This window comes from Varroa destructor, unplaced genomic scaffold (assembly GCF_002443255.2).
Source record: "Varroa destructor unplaced genomic scaffold, Vdes_3.0 BEIS01000002.1, whole genome shotgun sequence".
In the NCBI taxonomy this organism is placed as follows: domain Eukaryota; kingdom Metazoa; phylum Arthropoda; class Arachnida; order Mesostigmata; family Varroidae; genus Varroa; species Varroa destructor.
Genome location: NW_019211455.1, coordinates 31,826,004 through 31,847,853, shown reverse-complemented (window position 1 = coordinate 31,847,853; position 21,850 = coordinate 31,826,004). Strand labels below are relative to the sequence as shown.

Genomic DNA, 21,850 nt, shown 5'->3' with positions numbered 1-21,850 from the left:
GACGTTAAATAAAATATAAATAAATAAAACAAATAAAACAGTAGCAGCCCTGAACTTTTCGTTTACATTGCAAAGAGCGTGTGTGATTGTCAAACCAGGATGGTATAGAGCAAAAGAATATTACACAATGTGTCTATTGGCGAACGCCGGCCACGTTAATATTGGGCCCTAGGTAAGCCGGCAGAATAAATCTGCAAATCCGATTTATGTCCTAGACAAGCACCGCTTTTTATAGGCCAGCTACAAGGCTCAAGTTTGGCTTTTCCAGATAGGCTCCGACGCTTGCAGTTAAAGTCATAGACAATATGGCCGTTAACTCGCTTGAACATGTGACTAGCGGTTTACATGTCTGCACATTAGATATTGTATGTAAACTTCATTGACCAATAAGGGTGAATCTGATTTTAGGCTGTTGAAATCTGTTAGTTGTCGGACGGACCCGACTTTGTTCGTTGGCTGGGATTACTAAGGTTACAGAAAATTGCTTTACAGATTAGCCACAACGCGAAACTTATCTTTAGAGTGATCCATGTCAAGCTTTTACAGTTAGAACATTCAATGCGTAGATGTGAGCATTAACGTATAGATCACATCCTGTTATGACCTGAATCAACATAACCATATCCTTGTTATTGTACAGAGTCGACTAGAAAAGGGTTTTGCCAGAAATAACACGAAAGGGCGACTGAGCTCAATTGCTGGATTCTGAGAATAGAACACATCGCAACGTGTGCAGACGCGGCAAGAAAACCACATTGAATCTATATACGGCTACGATAAGAAGCTATACGAGTTAAGCATGGTGCTCCTAATGTGCAGGTTGCTACAGATCAGCGAGTGGCGAAATAGTTTACGATACTTTTACGTTCTCATCGAACGTTGAAACTGTAAAAGCTCATTCGAATATCGCGGCAATCATGTCGAAACTAGGCAGAACCCATAAGCCAGCTAACGTGCCCCTATAGCACTTAATTGCGGCGTTTCCATTTGAAACATATGTACCCATATGTACGAACTCTTGCATAATGCCGCCTGTCATAAGCTCATATGCAACCGATTGCCTGGGGCCCACAGAGACATTCGTTGAATGTCGAATCAATCGTGATGATAGGGGACCATTGCAACGCTACGAAATAGACTACTGACGTGTTCCGACCAGCGACTACAAAAAGCAGACAGATAATTCACATCGTTAACACCTAACTTGGAATACGTTAAATGGTGACATTGGCACGGATCCGTAAAGTTGGGATATGTATCTGCTGCTAATAGTAGTATTATGGCTCTCACCGAGAAGGCAGGCCATATCAGCCACTATAAACGGAAGCGACAGTTAATTATAGTACAATAATATACTGCTCAACCTTGTGGTATTTGATCTGTCAAGGCAAGTTCTATCGAGGCCAACGGTTCCTACGCGACTTACTAATAAAACTGTAAAGTCTGTCAATGTTGATCCACTAAGCCAGCTTGTATTATAGGGCTCGTTATAATAATGACGGAGACTGTGTCTGAAGTGCCCACTCATCACATCAACGTTGTTCAATATGTGGAGTCGTTTCTGCGTAAACTGTTCACGAAAGCTATTATCTTTATTCGTATACTAACAAGCCAATCACCATCGAATCCAGGTTCTTATCATAATTTATCGCGAGTCACTATAAATCTAGCCATTTACTTGAATGCGATCATAATATTCTGTCTACATAGCACAATCGAGGAACACGGTTAAAACCTTCAAATCACTTGTTTCCAGCATGTCATCGTATTAACATAACTGCAGTGTTCATCTGCGCGATTTTGAGCGCTGAATTTATAGTGGAAAGTGCAGTGACATGGGAAATTCGGCCTCAGCTTCATACTTCGTTTCCCTTTCTGGCCATCATTTTCTCTTAGTAGACAACGAGAACAGAGTCATCGAACGGACCATTTCCTCCCTCCAGAATACTTCAGGTATTGTTACCGACTGTCAAAGACGCTAATTAGCTGATAATATTGATATCAGCATGTTGATATGGCATAAATGAAGACAATTCCTTTGGAATCGTTGGAACGACATTTCGAATGCGAAGTAACGATCAATACGAGCTATTAAAAATGCTAGTTATTTAATTCTGATATACTTGATTGACTCGTTTGAGCTCTGTCTTATTTCACCTTATTGTTTTTATTCAACCCTTATGTTCCGAGCGTATAGATTCTACTGTGAGTTCAATTGCATTTGGTTCATGTTGAACAAAGTTCTGCTGAAACGTTACGTCACAATGAAGATCCGAGTGAAGTAAAATCAGTTCTGAGCTTGGTCAAACGCAGTAAACATTTCACCATATACATAACAGAACGGAAAAACTAAGGGTTTCTTGATTGCCGAAACAAAGAACGTCTGCTCACAGGTGTAAACATTAAAAACGAAGCCGCTACGAAAGCGCACTGTCACCCACAACTTCTACATTCTAAATTCAGTGAAGCCAAACATGCTAATAAAATCTACATGTTTATCCAATGAGCGATACGCTTTTAATGTTATTTGTGAGCGTAACGTCGATATGTTTGCGTAGCTACACTTCCTGCTATAGTTAACTTGGATACCAATTTTAATTAGGACAACTCTTAGATATTAGATGGAACTATAAACTTTCGTTGAACCTTCTTGTACCTTGGAGTTAGACCTATAATAAATAGACGATTTTTCTGAGAAATATACATAAAATAGCTGCAATAAAAAAAAAAATCATTTTTTGAATTTCTTGTATTTTTTTCATGTTCTCGTCATCATTAGTTAAGATAAGCTTCTTCTCTATTTAGCTCAATTCTGTTGTCATTTACAAAGAAGCTAATTGAAGGGAACTGTCTTGTCTTTGTTTTTGCCTCGGTGATGTTTTGCTGAACACAGTATCAAGGAAGAGCCGACTTTTCCGCTTAGAATTGACCCGCATAAGGTTCCTATTTACAGCTATCTACATAAACTTGACATAGCACAATTTTAAAGCACCGTAGCCGCGATCAGTTGTTTTAATTGATCATATGAATGGTTTTATTTGCGCAAGCCTTGTACTTATATCAGTCTGGCCCTATAGTCTGCCCCCCCCCCCCCAAAATGAGCGGAAAACTTCAATATGGCTCCATTTCTGCTTTCATACCTCGACAGTAAAGCGATTTAAATATTTGGATAGTAGGGAGTTTGCTATTACTCAAAATGCATCACTATTCGACAAAAAAACGCATTACTTAGGTAAAACATTATTTAGAAGATAACAAAACTGCTAAAATTCACAAACTGAACACCGCTGTACCAATTATCAAAAAACTTGGAGACAAAATTGAGTATTAATACCAAATTATTTGCACGTGTTCATCTAGGTCATCTTGCCAAACCACGGCTGACGGTCCAGAAACATTCATTCGGTATCGTGTTTAACAGTGGAGCATGCATTACGTCGACACTATTTTTACGGAAAATGTGCGTCTTCATGGCCAACAAAATCGACTACGGACCTTGGGCTGAAGGCATCATTGGATGATTTTTTTTTATGGTAAACGGTATCGAAACATAAAGGTTTCTGTCTTAAAATAGATAATACGGATTTCAAGGGCATGTGGTTTCAGCGGGACGGCTTTTTATACATCACACTAAACAATGGTATTATTAAATGATACGTTCCTTAGCGATTAGGGTTGGTTGTCTACATCGTGCGTTTCAATCCCTTTGGGCTTTTGGCATATTTTTTCAAAAGCGTGTATCCACAAGCTCACGACCAGCCAAGAATCGAAGAAAGGGATTACTGAGATCTCGTCGACGTTACATCGAACGCGATTACTAATAAGAATTTCGTCAATTGGCCGTGTTGACAAAGCCGGGGAAAGCATTTACTGGATATGTTGTTCTATTCACAATTCCCAGCTGTCGACTGTCCGGCGGAATTTAGCTCGTAACTAAAAAAAAAAATAGATATTTTTTTTATTGACATGGCAGGGCTTAAAGCAGCCTGGATGTCTTTTCTATTTGGAACTTGAATTTCCCGCTACGTTATGGAGGGACCTTAACAATTTTCCAGATCCTTTTTCAGTATGTCCGGTTTGCGAGAGTGCTTAGGCCTACAAAAAAGCTCGTAGCTTCTTGTGTAGTAACATGTCAAACGTTTTCCTTGTGAATCCTTACCAGATCGCATCGTACAAAATGTCCATCGTTGTCCATGCCAATGTGATAACGGTTCGCGACACGTGCGAATACGTTTTGTAACGTGTACCCATTTGTGTCTCTAGTAGCTTTAGTCTATAGGTATATTTCAGTCTTTCTCGAGCTGCGTTATTGTTAGCTTTTAATTGAAAGTAGAGACGTCATTCAAGATCTAAATCGATTTCTCCAAATGGCATGGGGGCTTTATGCCAGGTTTAGTCAACGCTTTCCTTTGGGATCTGCGTTCCATTAGTACATTACGCATATCCTTAGATCGTGTTTTCAACGTCATTGTTAATTCGTGGTCAAGAGATGTAGGACCTAGCTATTTTTTTTGGCGCTGTGTGGAATCCTGAGAGCTAACGTGACGTTCGTTCAGTATTTTGTTGTGTAAGAATTCGATGAACGCGTCAAAGGAAATTCTTCGGATCATTCAGTTTCAATTCGGATGAAGGCTGCCACGTATTATCGCATTGTATCGTTGGCAACAAAGATCTGCTAAAGAGATTAGGATACAATATAAGGTCACTAAAAGTGAGATGATCACCATTAGATCTTAGCAGGGAGAGTGCCTCATATTCGTGTTTTGATTTCGATCGACTCTCTATAGTATTTGTTTTTTTTTTTTTTTTTTTTTTACTGTACTTTAAATACATAGCGTAACGAAAGTGGTGCTCATTTCTGCAATCGGTTAGAAAAAGGAGTATCGCTCCTTGTATTAGGCGCTTCGGAGCCACCAAGAAAGTCGAGAGATGTAATACCCTTTAAACTACATATCACTAGTAGATGAATGCGGTTATTCGCTATGCCAAATTTCCACGACTATAATTTATCTAAATATTACCAAAGCATATATAATTCTTTTTTATTTAGTACTTAAGGTCAGAGATAATGCCAATAGAATTTATTAAGAAACAACTGAACGAAACAATAGTTTATTAAAAAGTGCGATCCCGAACGTCGTGTATTGCTTAGTTTAGTAGGCAGGCACCTTTTTTTTTCAGGCATTTTACATTATATTCTAAGGTTCGTCATATAAAATATGTTCGATAGTTTAAGATTGAAATACGACAAAATAAGACATTTTCAACTTTGTTTTGTGAATGTTAACGTTTATTTTCTGGCGATAGACATTTGATATTTTTGTGTTTTTTTTTTTAAAAAGATTTCGACTCGCTTACGTTAGTGAGTGGGGCCATATTTAATGTTGATACTTTATACATTGGCTTAACGGTGAACTATGGAAATAATAAAATTAATATATCTGATAAGGAAGTTTACGTCGAGTTTTATTTGTTTTTATTCTAACTTCAGAATAAAGTCCTTAAGTTAAAATTCTAAATATATTAGAAAACTTAGCTTATTCTATCTTTATGTCCTGTTACCTAGATTAGTAACCATCAAATCGCAGAGGTACGCTATCTTTTTCTATAGTCCTAAAAATCATTTTATCAATCTAATTTCGCAAAATGGCCGAAGCAATTTTCACTATATTGCCGGCGAAGGCCGCTTGAAGTACTCAAAGCCAATAGCAGTTTCGGCTGTTCACAGATCTCGTTTTGTAAATAAATTTTGGCAGAACCGGTAGCGGAAAAAATTTCCGGTTTAATTGATGGATAATGGTGGCCTTCTAAAATACCATGCAGATAAGTGAAAACAGTTTTAAACAAGACAGCATGTCTCCAGTTTGTTTCGAGTGGGTACTTCTATGACTGAAGTGGCATATTCTATGTAGCTGACCTTCTCACAAGGACTGTTTCATGCAACGGCCTCATTCATGTTCTAACTTCAGGAGAGGAACCAGCCATATTTTCGACACGTTAGGCAACAGAGCCTTTATTTTAGTATATCTCCCAAATCCTATGTAAAAGACTATCAAGTAGTTTGTAGTTAAAATCGAGAACAAATACATCTCAGGTATCGGTAACATTCATTTTTTTCATGCACGCGCTCAGTTAGTTTCACCTATAATCTCATTAAATCCAATTAAGCTTAAGTTTTTTGTCATAAAGTATTCTACACAATTTATTTTTAAGCTTTGCGCGTAAAGAGCAATTACTGGACTTCAAAAAGTTTCGCTACTTTTTTTTTTCTCAGGTGATCTTGTTTGTCTAGGTCGTATTAGGACTTTGTGTTTTCCTTATATATATATATATATATATATATATATATATATATATAAACGTTTTATTATAATTAAGTGTCTTCACCTTTAATATTTATTAGTGAATTATGATCGATTTAGTATATCTTTGGTTATCTTAGCTAAAGTTAACTTGTCGAATTTGGGTATTTATAGATCCACCTGATATCAACTGATCCGTCTCCTTTGCCACCGAGGATTAGTTAGGGCCATGCAAATATCAATCAATGATCCTTCCCATTTTGGACAAAAACATGTAGTCCAGATATTCGCCGTTGGCTTGCAGGCCGCTGGCTTGCAGGCCGCTGGCTTTTCGAATTGACGATCATTATGTGAACAATTAAATTCTGATTGGAATTAGTGAATTTCATTAATGTTCAATGTTGAATTATATTAGATATAAAGTGAATTAGACTTTAGTTTAATATATTTTTCAATATGTATGTGATCTAACGCTAGCGTCCCTTCAGCCTCTTTATCTAAAGACCTAAAGCAAAGTGGCCCTATGTTATACTTCCATATAAAGCATTTATGGCTTTCTTCTGTTATTTTGACAATTTGGTCTACTTAGAACAGGTGATTTATTTCTATTTAAGTGTAGCTGTCGGAATAATTATTTCAGTATTTTCTAAGAATATGTCTTGTTTTGAAGTTGTCGTCAAACCAGTGTGTCATCCAATTTTGCCAGTACCTCAATTAGTAAATTCAATTAATCAATGTTCCAACAGATAAAAATACATGTCAGTCAAAGCTTCATCTTCCTCTTGTATGAATGCTCTATGGCGGTACTTATCCTTAAAATATCTGTTATGTTGCGGCAAATCCTAAAATTTGTGACAAGTGGAGGCGGTCGAGCTTCGGCACGTCTAACCTTCTGTTTTTTTTCAGCATTTACAATCAAAGCATTTCATTTTCAAGCAGGTGTTGACGTACAATAGGGTTTTAAGGTTCTTTGCACCTGTTGAATGTTTCCTGTGTTAAGCTTTTCCGGATACTGTTATTCAGGTACATAACTATAATTAGGTTAAGGTTTAGAATTGATAGATGATTTTTTTTTCGTCAGATAAATCTATAGCATTTCCTATGATTCCGTTTTTCATTAGTGTATCCAATTGGTCGTGATCAAAACCTTAGACACTGTATATAAACCGAATATATACTTTGCTTAACGTTTTCCTCAACGATAAAGGTATCGTTTTTTCTCACTCAATATCGTGCTGTTGTCTGTTATTAGTTGGTAGCAGTCGTTTTTCTTGGAGCTGTTGGAGCTGTATGATATTTGTTTGTTTTAGACGTTGGTAGCTGTTCGATGCTCATTCCATATACGTATACATCATAGACTCTGCTTAATGTTCATTGACGCTAACCATTTTGTCGCGTTGTTCGAGGCGATTGTTGTGAGGCAACGATGAAACGGTTATTAGTGAGCCTTCGTGTTTCAAACATGAAAGCTCACTCAATATCTTCTTACACATGTTTCCTCCTTTAAAATTCGTTATACGTATACAAAGTCACTGAGGCCACTTATGGAGCCTGAAGATATTCATCCAGCGGTCATTGATCACAGTGACACGAGGAGCCTGATTAGCAAGCCCAACCAACTCAAACAGGCTGCCAGAACCGAACGCTTTAGCAGCCGAATTAGCGACAAAAGGACGAATCTGCGTCGAGTGAAGCCATCGTTTCCATTGGAAAGGCAACACCTAGCGGAACTGCTACACAACGGCCAACGGGTTCGCTCCACCGAGGCTCTGAATTACCGCGTTCGCTTGCGAGCTTGCAAAGAAACCGGACCTTGAATACACACTAAAATTTACACATTGGAACTGAGAGGGGCCTACACCTCTGGCGCCTCCCTCTTCGGAAGCCCTAAACAGTATAGTATGGAAATCCTTCTGCAGGGAAAGATTTAGGCAACTGGCTTCTTGAGCTTACCGCCTTTCCATTCTGTGCACCTGCCGGGCAATGAAGAGGAACTAACCAGGACGCCTAGTCTGCCGCTACTCTGGTAATTGCTGGCAATTTTAATGCCTACCCCAACCGGTCGAGTTTGAGCCGTACTACAACCTTTCTAGACGCACTCGCAGACATACGCTGCCGAGTACTGATTTGCAACGGACGTACGTACCCAGAGGTAGAGTAACGTTTCAAGGTAGAAATCATTCTATGTCAGTGGCCGCTAGCACTCGTGCTCACATACCGATGGCGATAGACCGCACTGCGACGATGGTCAAACGTTAAGTTCCTGGACGCCTATATAGTCAAACTCCTGGAATCCACTCAAGAAGTTCTCCATATACCTGACGTCGGGAATGCCGAAACGTATACGCAACATCTGGTTGAAATTATCCAGTTTACTGGGCAGCCTTTTCGTTTCCTTGGAAGCATAGCCGTGGTTCAACTGTACTCGCAAGCTTACCCAGAGGGCCCAGATGGCCTTCAGACTTATGGTCCACGTACAGCTTGAGTTGAACCTTTTAGGCTCCGTTTTAGGACGATTTGCCGGAAAACGTGTGTATCACAGAGGCAACAATACCTTGAAAGTACAGAGACCCGTTTGATCACCGACGCAAAACGTCAGCCATACAAGTGACTAACTCACCATGGCAGCTTGACGACTTCCCGGCTTGCTCCTCAGAAAGAATGAATCTCAACACAACGCGATATCTTTCAACATAACTTCGCACTGCAGGAATGAATATAAGGTTTTCGGAGTCGACACAAAAAAGCCATCGCTCCAACGAGCACCTCAAATTCGCCGTCATTCTGGTACTGTGCTGGACGGCTCTATTTAATAAATGTTTACATACTCGTGAGCTTCTAGCCCAATGGAGAGATGCTATCCGAAAAGTGCTTCCTAAAGAAAAGGGCAATTCAAGCGCGGCGTTATCATGGCAAAGAATAGCAAAGTGCTTTTTACAAGCTGCTCGTCGACAAACTAAGAGACTAAGATCGTGAACAGCTACTTAGAAAGCGTACGCGTCGTATCAACGGAGCCACATGAATTTTGAAAAGAATGCTTCGCAGAAACAACGTGTAGGATCTTGATGGCCGGCGCCGACAGAGCACTCCCATCTGCCATATGCGGTGTTCGTCAGCCTCAGGGCAATTTTTGATTTGGTGCCTAGATAGACGGTTATCGTCACGCTGGCCAAAGTGTATAAATGCTATAGATGTGCTCAGTCTTCTCGCGGCGATTCTAAAGGAGAACAGAACCATCATCGACGACCGAGTAGCTGAATTTCCTCCTTTTATACAGATGACTCCCCTGACTCAGACAGGCAACCTAAGCCCGCTCTTATTTTCTATCTTGTTGAAATACCTGATTAAATAAGAATGCCAAGGAAATTAGCCGGAAGGCATCTTGAATGCAGACAAATTAATGATACACGGGTCAAACAGGTTTCAAGTTCAGCAAGCTTTAGCCTGGCTCCATCTTGAGAATGACCGGCTTGGGACTGACCGTTAACCTGACCAAGACGGAGGCGATGAAGTTTAGAAGGGGAAGTAGTACAGCGGCCGTTGGCACTTTGTATTTCACTATGTCACTTCTTGTTTATGCAAACTAGTTTCCGTACAGAGGGTCGGTTTTTTCCACGATCCGCAGAAATCGCATTGCGCGCGTCCCCGACTAGTGCGCGAAAGCAGTGTAGGCCGCATGGACGGTTAAATCGCCTTACCACTTTTCCGTCAACCGCTTTCCGTTTTTTCAATCTCAAAATAGCGTATCATTTGGGAAGAAGTGGAGAACCTCGGGCAATTAAATCGTATCAACCATCTTGTTCTTCGAAGACAGCCCTGGGATTACACATGGTCCGTGCTATTAAAGAGGCATTCACAAAACTGTCCAAAGAGGAAATTCTAAAGCGAACTTATTAGAGGTAGATGTGTATCGAATAAACATGACCGTCAGAAGAAACATTTTTAGCGAACACATTTTGTTAATTGAAACAATTTTTTTTGTTTCCAAAAAATCGTTTACAGCAAAATTTCAATTCAAGGTAGACCACTTTGTAATATTACAACACGTACTTAAATTTTGCCTACACATAATACAAGGATTGCCGATTGAAGTTTAGTCTACGTAACGTGCACATTCGTCGACTCCAAAGAGGCGATGTTTCTTTGTAACGTTTAGGTTATGAGCTCACTGGCTTAACTTCATTTTCTATACGCTTATCATGCGTTGCTGTTTTGTTTGGTGCTGTTGCATTTTGGTCACGGGAACGAAGGCGTTATGGGTTTTAACATCAGCTAGCGTCCGCATACGTCCACCTGACTGTCAGCGTCTGTGCAGAGCGAACGGAAAAACTCCTCTACCGCATCTGTACATATATCATGAGCAGGCATAGTTGTTTATAGCAGGGATCACTAAACTGCAGCGGTGTAGCGAAGGACGGCCTGCTGGGTTTCACTAGTTAACTCGTCTCAATATCGTCGAGTCGCGGCGCGCTATGTGCTGTGGTGTGAGGATAATGTGGTCTAGTAAAAAAAAAAATAGGAGGCAAGTACACGCCCACAACAAAAATGCGTTCACGTACGATACCTCTCGGCAGAGGCTGGTTACCGCATTAAAAAGCGTTGTCCTGTAGTCCTGTACACTGCAGCCTACTCACTCGCTCGTCACACACAAATGACGACTGCGACTACTCGAAGATTGAGCGCAAAGTGAACGCGTTTCTCAGTAAGTTCCCGCTCGCGTTTTTCCGCCGTCTTGAGTTTGAGTGACATAGGCTTGGATGACCCTTTTGCACGAACTGTTTCATTCTGCTGTTTGTACCACTTTACCTTCGTAAGGTTACGACTATGAAATAGGGACTTGGAATGAAAAAAAGTCGGACTAATTTAAAAACAGGTTAGGTAAAACAAAAAAAATGAAAAACTTGTTCAACGAGAAGAACACGGCTTGGTTGGCCCATCAAATCGGTTAACGTCGTTTTTAATTAGAGTAACGCATGTGATGTTCGAAAATTCTTTGCGAGCTTAAATTACTTTGAGAATTCACACAGTCATCTATGCGACTGCCCCTTGTATTTATATTTTTCTTAGTCATGCATACTTATAGTATACTAGAAGGAACTCCCGGCAGCATTCAGTCTCACAATTATATCACCAAAATACAGACTATAAGCTTGCGAAGTTATTTGATTATTTACAAATATAATGGGAGAGTCGATATTGTTGCCAGGAAAAATGAACAGGGAAGCCGGACTTTCGAAGAAGATGGTAACAAAACCGGCAAGGTTCCCTTGTAGTAACAATGATACGTTACTCCGTTCCGTTACGCCTTTGTTTGTATGCTGATAGTTCACTTGCTTCTCCAATCATCCCTCTATGGACAAATGTATTCTGGTTGTGCAGTAGCTGACTACTATGCAGGGCACACTATAGCGGACGCGTCTTTTCTGTGGCGATGTCGCACAGATGTCGACATCATTCCTGCCATGCATCGTATCCTCATTTTTTCCACCAGAGCAGACCACTTGAACAAGAGATAATCTTAAATCGACATTTCTAATAACCACTGCTAAGAGCGGCAAGCGATCAGGAAGCTCAGGCAAGTTGAAATAAGCCGGCAAACAAAGGCTGTTGCGAGAGTACCTGGCGGTTATAAGTCGCCGTAGCAACAGGAAGAGAGGAATGAGCACGTTTTGGCAGCCCAGCAGTTTTATCGCTTGAACCAAGGAGAACCGTCAATTGACCAACAAAACGCTAACTTCGGATCATCAGATATTCTGCACACACGCACACCTATATTATCTTGGCAGTGAATGTGCAAACGAGTGAGGGAAAATGCTGTATGCTTAGAACACAGTCCATAACACTGCAGTAGTGCTTGCAAGACCCAACAGCTTACTATGGGTAATCTCGCACGTAGTATAAACACGTTGCATACTTGCAGCGTTACAGCGTGTGTGGGAGGTATGAGCGTTTCAAGGGAGTGACGAAGCTGGCACCAGACCCAGAACAGAGTCGAGATGCCTCCGTTGGCTACAGCCTATATCCAATTCGTTGCAGAAGCTACAAATTCGAGTCGAGCTGCATGAGTTCCGCGTAGTGGCGAGGGCCAAATCACCAACTCGCATGCGTGTATGGGTGTGCATAAGCGTGTTTTATCGGAAACGAGACGGGGGAGCGGATGCAAAGGTAGGATACGAGGCTGGGCAAGGCGGATGTCGTGGCTACATAGAAAGCGCGGAAGACGAGCTAAGATATAATTAGCGGCCGCAGAACAGGCCAACTAGCCTATGTAGGCAGGAGCGGGTGATGGCGCACAAAAATGCTACACGTTAAAATTACATCTGGCAGCGTTTCAACATTGTGTTGAACAATAACGACGAGGACAAATCGCATGAGAATGTTATTCTGAAATGAAAGATTCCTCAGCGAAACAGCTATGTTGCCTAGTTGTTTTCTGTCAGACCCATTATGATTAAGATAAGGGGTTGGTAAAAGGCAGTACGGCTTTGCTGACGTTTCAACCAGCAGCGGCAGCAACCAGAACAACGGCACCTCCTCCCTTGCTCCCACCTCCAACCCCCGTAGAAATTTCGGCAGACAGACAGACAGACAGCGGATACATGTGTGTTGCATCAACTAAGAATCTTGATGCGTCGAAATGCATAAATGAATATATGCTATCGGGTCATTTGTCGGTGGGCCGATCAATTTTTCGGAAAGAAATATCTCACGCAAATAAACAACAACTCAAATTGACTTACTCGCCTTCCAGCCTTATCCCTAAGTGTGATGGAGGAAGAACCTTCGTTTCCACAGGGAACGCGTCTAGATACGCGCGGGTTAACTTGAACTGCTAAGGCGAAGGTTTCTCGTTTAAAGATAGATACTGCATATTCATAATCTGGACTAAACACCATAAATCTACATGTATGACCAAATTATATATAAAGAAAATTACCTGAGACCGGGCTGTATGGAAGCAATTGCTTAAGATTTGCATTTCGATCGCAGACTATAATTTCGGTGTAATTTTTTCAAGGGATCGAATCACTATAGTCTCATCTTCTTTTCCCACTCGGCCATTACGCATAGCTTGAATCATATACGGTGTATCGAAATAGACGATGTGTGGGTTTGTGCGTATCGTATGGCTTGTGCGGTTCGCTATGGGCTAAAGTTTTGTGGCGGCGCTGTTATCGACCATCGTGACGTATTGATCTCACCCATGACGATTTGTTAAAACGATTGGCGGATTAATCTTCCATTCACGTTTTCCTAACCCAAACAATGATAGCTTGCTTTCACTGTCTTTGCCATAAAAAATAAAGAATCGAAGTAGACACACCTGTTTGTGCCTACTTCCAGTCGTAATCACACTGGTCAAGAGAAAAGAGGCGTTTGTTATTAGCGTTCACTAAATCACATTATTAGTTGTGACTTGAGCTATAATTGAATTGTTGTCTAAAATTGGTCTATCAGTTTGGCTTATAGCACTAGAATGAGAAAAAATATAATAACCTGGATCAACATTGATGATGATTTCCGCTCATTTGTAGTGTTACTGTTATTGCTAGTCGATGCGGTCTACTTTCATAAAAGGTAAATAAGCCTTTCGATGAATGAAGATAACCCTCAAGTGGAGATTCTAGCACGGTGGCGCTGCAAATGTAGCCGAAGTAAAATTTGCCCTCTACAAACTTAATGTTACTAAAGCTTTGACGAGCTAATATAAAGGCTACGTGATCTCAGCCTGCTTCACGAAGTATATTCGAATGAAAACTAGCAATGTACAATTAGCGATCAAGCACAATATAAATAGCCAGTGTCTGCATTAGTTAGTATCAACGTTATACCTACTTCGATGGAATCTATTTTTAACAGCTTGTCAACACCTCAGAATAAAGCGAACCTTCTAAAAGAAAAGCAATATAAACAGCTAAATAAGGGCGGTCCTTTTCCATTTTTGCACCCTGACTGTGCAGCAGCATTGCATGCTGCTATCTACGTCCGTACAATCAGAAAAAAGCTCCTCAGAGAAAAATGATTGCAGTACTACAAATTGTTACCTTCATCGTGGCTTTTTAAGGTCAGATTTCGCTGTGGTATCATTGATACGCAGCATTTTTGGCCAACGAAAAAACCTACAATTGCATCTATTTTGTATGGTACCTCGTGTACGCTTGCATTTCTCCGCTCTTTTCCTCATTTGCCCTTTGTGTCGGACGCAGAGGCAAAGGCAAGCGAAAGAACAAGAAAATATATAAAGCTATGTCTGCTACATAGAATTACAACGGACTTAATTTTATGACATGGGCAACTCGGATAGGGGTACATCCTCCGAAAGGTAGATTATCAGCTCGTCTCTAAGGGAAAGGTGGCCATTTATCTCAGTGCGGAACATACGTCTCGTCCTCGAAGGACTAAGGCTGACGGTCGATGGCCTGCATCATGCCGCTGCTAATGATTAGATCAGCGTTTTTTCATGCATGAACAGCACGTACTCGTCTGTACTCTCTACAGAAGTACTATACTTCAAGGCGCGACATTGCAGATACTCTTACCGCTCACATCCGACCCCGAGATATACCTTTCCGTTAGCCACCGCTCATTCATACCTTCGTTAAAGGTCTTTCATTTTTCTGTTGGTGTTCTGGGCAGACACACTCGGCAGTCATCTTTTACTTTCCACCTTCACGATTTGCTAGGGATTGATTGTAGTATAGTGGTATGGTATAAGAGTAGGACAATCGATAAGGTAATAATACCTGTTTTTCTTCAAATATAATTATATTCAGTAACTGTAACTTAGTACACAGCTAAGTCATTTGTAATACCCCAGAATCATTGTGAGCATACACATAACTAATGCATCGAACTTGGATTTCCTGTTCTATTCCGTAATGTGATTTTATAATGTGGTTTGTGTTTAGTCGCGGCGAAGATGCTGCACAGCGAAACTAAAAACAGCTCTTTTTTTTTATTTGCGAAGAAGCAGCACTTTATTCCCTCGATTTTTCATATGTAATTGAGCATTGTATTGGATATAAAATTCTGCTAATTGTTGCTCTGCTCCTCATCCTATGGCTGATAATCTGTCAGGGCATTGAACTTAACGGTAGCATGCATATTAGCTAAGGGTGATATCGTGCATCACACTCCGATTTTTCTTCACTAAAAATACTACCGTCGATTTACGTATGCGCACGTGATCACATCGTGACGGTTACACGCTCTGACAAAGCGAACCCAGCAACCACCTTATAATACTAAGTTAAATTTTTTTTCGCTAACTGTTTGACTGCTGGTTGCAACTTCAGGCGGGTAAGAGTTTGCCTCAAAGTTGAAGATATTGTTGTTTTTTTTTTGAAAATTTCTAAAATAATGTGTAACATTGGTTATCACTAAGTTCATTTTTGCTCCTGTTTGTAGTTCCATTGCGATTAAAGAAAGATAGCAACGTACGAAGACTAAACTATATCGACGTTATGTCAAAAGCATATCAAATACGCTAGTAAACCGCACAAAAAAAAAGCATTCCTTTAACATAAATGAAAACAACGAACGTTGATAAAGTGTTCCAAAGGACATGCACAATCCTGGCAACAAGCGCACTCGTACAGGTCAGCTGAAGTAGTAGTTTTTACTTAAAAGAAGTTGTAACCAGTATAGTGCGATCGTGTAGCGTCGATGTGCGTCCCCCTGTGTAAGTTGGCTCACAATACCAACATGGCACTATATGTACTCGAAAAGGAGCTTTGTAGAGCTCGAGATAAATTTAATAGACTAAGTAAGATTGCACAGAGATTTTCAGCCTGTATTGACTTTTGAATTACAGAAAAATCCAGAGGAAACTTTAAAGGCTGTTGCGTGTTTGGTTTAATATCGGTAGATGGGGGGCATTCTCTCAAGATGAATTTGCTCTGGTCACTGACGGAAAGTACTTGCTTTAATGAGGATCGTCAATTGATTGGGACATTCTCTCTGTACTGCTCACCTCGTCCAGTGCCCGCAGCTTTATAAATCAATGCAGCATAAAATCTTGGGAATGACGTATCCGCGTCATATAACTGGACACGGTTACTGTAACGCAAAATGATTACTGATTAAACGTAATGGTAAAAGAAGTTATTGATAATCATTGAATTTTCTTTCAGTGTCGTTCTTTCAATATTGAAAAGTAAATGTGTCCCTGTATTTAATCATCAATGGCACTGATAGAATACTATTTGGTTGTGGTGTTGTATTCAGTCATCAAACAGTAGCTGGCGTTCTTCGCTGAATAGCTCCGACCTTGGTAGATGATGATGATGAAATCTATGTAAATCGTATATGGATATGTGATTTCTTTTTTTGTACTCTTATTGCAGAAAGCCTCCTTCTGAAATTGACCAGGTCGAACCGCACGACAGATATAGGTTGTCAGGCGACAACGAACAAGTGCCTCGTGAGTGAGAAATCTATTTAAACTAACCGGACAACTGTACTTAGATAGATAGAATCGAAATTTTGATGTTTTTCCTCGCAGATTTTAGCCTCAATATAGCACTTCGCGGTTATTCGTTACTCATTGTCTTATCGCCAAAATCTGGTACCAGTTCATTCGTAGGTTCTGAGAAATGAAGTCAACTTTCAATGACCAATGGGACGGAAGATTACGCCAACGCTTTCTATTCACTTCCTTATGAGCTCATGGCTACTTAGTCAGGGAGACTTACTTCTTGATAGAGAAAATACAGAACGTTCACGCTGGCGGGAAACTCTTTGTTTTTTGAAGCGGAAAGCTGTGTGCTTGTGCGCACGGATCCGTTAATTTACTGCCGTTCTTGTTTGTTCCTCTTTTGTTTCGCATTTTCTGCTACCTAGCTGGGATATCGTGGAAAAGCTTTTTCCCTGCTTTACAAAATCACCATTTTGTTCGCATTACAGAGTTTTATCCCAGGTTAGACCCTCAAAGTACGTCGAGTGGCAAAAGGCAACATTTCCCGCATCATACGACAAGTCTTCATCGATGAGTATGGCCTTTATAGAAAGGTTCGCTAATTTCTATCCCGGCCGTTAGACTTTAACTTAGATTGCCCTAGATCACCTCTGATGGATTGATAAATAGATCTATATCGCTTAGTTATAGAACGTTCGCCATACGCTTCGTGAATTGCTTTTTGGGCATTAGCTATTGGATGCTATTACGAATTCGGTCCTTCCGTTTAGGGAGTTTAAAGTTAGAGACCCTGATCAAAACAATGATAGTTCGTTCTTCTAGAGCAAAGAAAGAGTCCTGGTCCTATTAAAGGAAAGCGACTAGGCAGTAGAGAAAGCCACTATTGAATATTTTACAAGCATGTAAGTTAGGTTAACTAAGCAGAATTAGAGCTGGATGTCAGATTATCCCCTTTAAGAAAGATCATCTGAAAACGAACAAATAATAAAAAGTAAAACTAAGCTTCTAGAAAATTGCGACCGGCTGCTAGGCATCTGTGTCTGTGACAGACATGAAACAACGCGTACGAGCATAACAGCACCCTGCGTTTAATTTTCGCCTGGACGTGCACTTACATTTGAAAACCATACAACATATATGCAGGCATACGGAGAAACTCGAATCGAGTTTAAGAGTGGTAATGGGCAAGTCGCAAACTAAATGTCTGTCTCTGTAACTTAGAGTATTAGTTACAAGCCTAATTATCAGTTTCGGTTTCATTTTTTACTTAAGCACGATGCATTCGTTCAATATAGATCCTGCAGAGTAGGTATCAATCGCAAGTTCTGAAACTAGGCTGTGTAAAGCATACCGTCTTGATTTATTTTTCCGATCGCTTGGAAAGCCACACGATCGAAAGGGGTGCCAAATCCAACTGAAGATCACCTGTACAACCCAAGAATCAAAATGAGCTGTCGTGCAGAACATGCATTCGAGGACGTACCGTTTCGTGATTGGCTTAGTGAGACGGAAAAGATTATGTAACCGTGAAAATTTCCTCTCCAATCAAATAACCTCAAATAACCATTCACTTATTAATCAATCATCTATTCATCGATCCATCTCCCGAGACCACATACTATCTCTAACTCTAATCAGCTCTTGTTCAATGGCAGCTTTTCCCTCCCGCTACCCCACAAGCCAACATTGTACGCGGCATACATGTAAGTATAAATGATTGGCACGTTAATTTCATTGGGACGAATAGTAATAATAGCAGGAGGCATGGGACATACTCGGCCGGTTGTCACCTAGTGGTAATAAATGCCATATCGTGTCTCAATAATATATACATATTTCTATATTTCTGATGTGTAAGATGAATGTATTATAGGGGAATAGGTGCAGATAACCTTATTAAATTGCTCCCTCGTAGTTTTCGCTTTCTCGACTAAACGAAATGAACGCTTTTGGGCTTCGCCTTTAACTTTGCGACAAATATTTGTAGCAGCAAGCGCTAGTTGTCGTGAACTTTCTCCCAGATACGAAAACAAATAACAAATCCACACGTACACAGACAACTGTTGTTAATACACGTGTGTATGAATCTATATACGAAGCATACGCATAGTACATATGTTTTTGCTGAACAGCCGATAGACGACATGTCGTTACTGGTATCACGATATCAGTAACCGATCAGGCTTCGACCGATCAGAGTTCATCCATCCGATTCGAGCAGAAGCGCGAAGATGGTCGGCGCAGAAGGGGTGGGGTGGAGACGCACTGATTTGAGTTAGGGGGCGTCCAAAAAAAGAGGCAGAACGGATTCGTTATTGGTTTCTTGATGCTTTCATCTATATAACTAAGGGCACTGCCAGAGAATGTAGTATCTATTCTACCATTGCTGCTGTTACCGCAGTTATGGCTACTGCACCACAGAGCGTAACATTGGTAATAGCAACAGCATCTGCAAAAGTGCGGATCGGTTATGTTGAAATCCAACAGCGCCGTAGCCCCGTTTGATCGATGTTGCCTGGCATCACGTCCCGGTTTCACGTTTATCTTACTAGAAAAAACGGATAAAGTCAGTTCGTGTCCATGCCATCCTGCGATATCTCGACTCGGGACTTTGTAGAATAGCGGACTCTATCGATCCGCTTTAAATCCCTCGCAAATGAGCTGTCTAGGTACGACACATTCTATTGTTATAACTAAGCGATACAAACTCTATAGATAATCGGGCAGCATTGAGAGCACATAAAAACGCAGTTAAGTCAATATTGAACAGTGTGGGTTGTCCTCTAAACCCGTACACATTCTTTTTTGATTGCCTAATTTTGAACGGAATAGACCTATTCCATATGATAGGTGAAAACACGCTAGTTATTGCAGCACTTTGACACAATCGGCTTCTGCAATGCCACACAATTCCAGATATTCAAAGTGTTTAGAACGGCTATATTCGGCCTTCTGGATAGGGTAACGCAGATTTATCTTCAGACAGCTGGGATTAAACATTTCGTGTAAAGTATTTGGTTCAGATTTGAAAATCACATAATGTAAATGGGATCTGCCGATCGGACACCTCTAAAAATGTCAAGCAGGGAAATAATCTTTGTCAGCATTACACAGTTGCCCTGGAAGGAAAGAAAGGTATGATTGAGTTTCAAAACACATGATGTTCAGCCTTCGTTACTGTTTTGTTCCTCAAAATATTGCGAAGAAAAATCCTATTTACCTACAAGAACAATTTGGCTAGTAACAAGTCGAATTAATAATTCTGGAAGATATTGCGCGCCGTTTTGCATACAATAGTGGCATATGTATTAGTTCGTCTGTAATTTTTTGAAAGTCGGTACAAACAAAATCCCCAGAACGGCTTCCAATATAGCTTTCAATAATAACTATTTTTTTGTTAGGAGAGCCATAGCATCGACTTACCAAAAAGGCCCGTTACCCAATATTGTTGAACCCAAGACTATCAGCCAAGAGTACGATACACGCGGAAGAAGAGCACTTGCCCCTTACCTCAGTGCAGAAGCGTTCCACTCCCGGACAATGCACGTCATACTCTGACAGCGTCGGTATCTGAGCATTCACGGGCACAGGACCCGAGAGAAGATATCGAGATGAGGTTTTCATTGAGGGGATTTACAGGGACGATCCGGGTACAGGGGAAGATTTCAGCTGAACGATGTGGGTAGCCATGCGAAACACTTGGTGGAGTATCCAGGGGCCATGAGATGATGGCACCGTGCTTACGACACAGCACCCACTAAGACTGTCACCACATTAGGCGCCACAGGCGTTCTGTTTGTGAGATTACCTCACATGAGAGGCGGCAGATAGGGAGGTAGGAGGCACAGGGGAAAGTTGTGGCTGAACGCCTTGCGACTTTAGCCATTGGCCGCTGCTGATCGTCTGTAAACTGCCGCCGGAGAAGGGACAACGGCATTATCATCCGGAGAAAGATAGCGTAAAAGTAAGTTATTAATTGTGGTCAATGCAAGATAATAGTCTACCCGGCCGCTCCAGCGGCAGTGAGCCATCATATACAACGCAGGAATTGTTCGCATTTTTTGTACATAAACCTTAGTCGTATGTCGAAAGATGTGTGACGAAAGGGGACATCATATTATCCATAAATGCCGCTAAGCACCACTGATGAGCTCCGGAAGGGGCATCGAGCGATGAAATAGAAGCCTGATTCTCAGAGACTCCACAGAACTAGAAAAGATAAAGTAAGATAGACCCTCACCAATTTTTATCATTTACCTTTATGGTAGTCCCTGCAGCCAACGCGCTTGCTGAGAACGTGGTGGCTTAGGCTGCATTCGTGAAATACCTTCTAGAGGTGAAAACTATAGACACCGGTCACCCTCTTCTATACGGTGTTGCCCGTATATTTGATCCATATGTATGGCCGTTTATCTCTTGATTCCATCTCAAACTAAACCCACCAATTGTGTCCGCCACGATGTACACATATTCATAGACATAGCTATGTCGATACATGGTACAGCTATTCGTTCTAAGGTCCTTGCTATGGGCAGTTTTGTGAAAATTGCTATAACATAATCTTATCTAAAGGGGCAACAATCCGCGAGGACAGTTGTGCCAGTTATTGTCATAAAATCTGGCTGCTGCGTTGCGTGAGTCAGAAACTGGTCAAATCTGGTTGATGTTACCAGCGAGACTCTGTTTTGCCTAGCCTCCCTATCCCGCAAGACCAGACTACAGTTTACTACGACGTCTTAAACCGCAGCGGCCGTTATCTATTTGCATATTTCCGATTTGCCTTCGGTATTGAGCAATTCTATTAATCCAGAAGGTGACCCGACCGAATCGTTCGAGCCAACTGCACTCACGGGGTAGCACTAGATTACGCGTCGCCCGAAAGAGTGCTCTCAAAACGAAAATCAAACATAAATTTTATCAGCTTCGTGAGTTCCTATTTGGATATGTGTCTACTAATTTTTGTATCCTTTGCCCATGGAATCGAAACGGAAATCAGGCGTCATTATCAGACAACTTACTCATCTATCCATTTGATTGGTTTCAACAGTGATTATCTGTTGGCTGCAATATTGAGAACCTCAAGTGCTTCGGAAATGCGGTTCCATCCTCCAAGGACACGTGAGACAATAGA

The 21,850-nt window shown here is 41.0% G+C and overlaps 1 protein-coding gene and 1 long non-coding RNA gene across 3 annotated transcripts in view; one reads left to right on the top strand and one right to left on the bottom strand.

Moving 5' to 3' along the window:
- The window catches only part of LOC147757672 (uncharacterized), a 35,495-nt gene extending 30,038 nt beyond the window's left edge, over window positions 1-5,457 (top strand). The window contains exon 3 of the long non-coding RNA XR_015320256.1: window positions 3,361-5,457. This is a non-coding gene — a long non-coding RNA (uncharacterized LOC147757672). The remainder of the gene's footprint in view (window positions 1-3,360) is intronic.
- LOC111244353 (uncharacterized) overlaps window positions 1-21,850 on the bottom strand; it is a 70,937-nt gene that overhangs the window by 40,695 nt on the left and 8,392 nt on the right. The gene's annotated exons all lie outside the window — the stretch shown is intronic.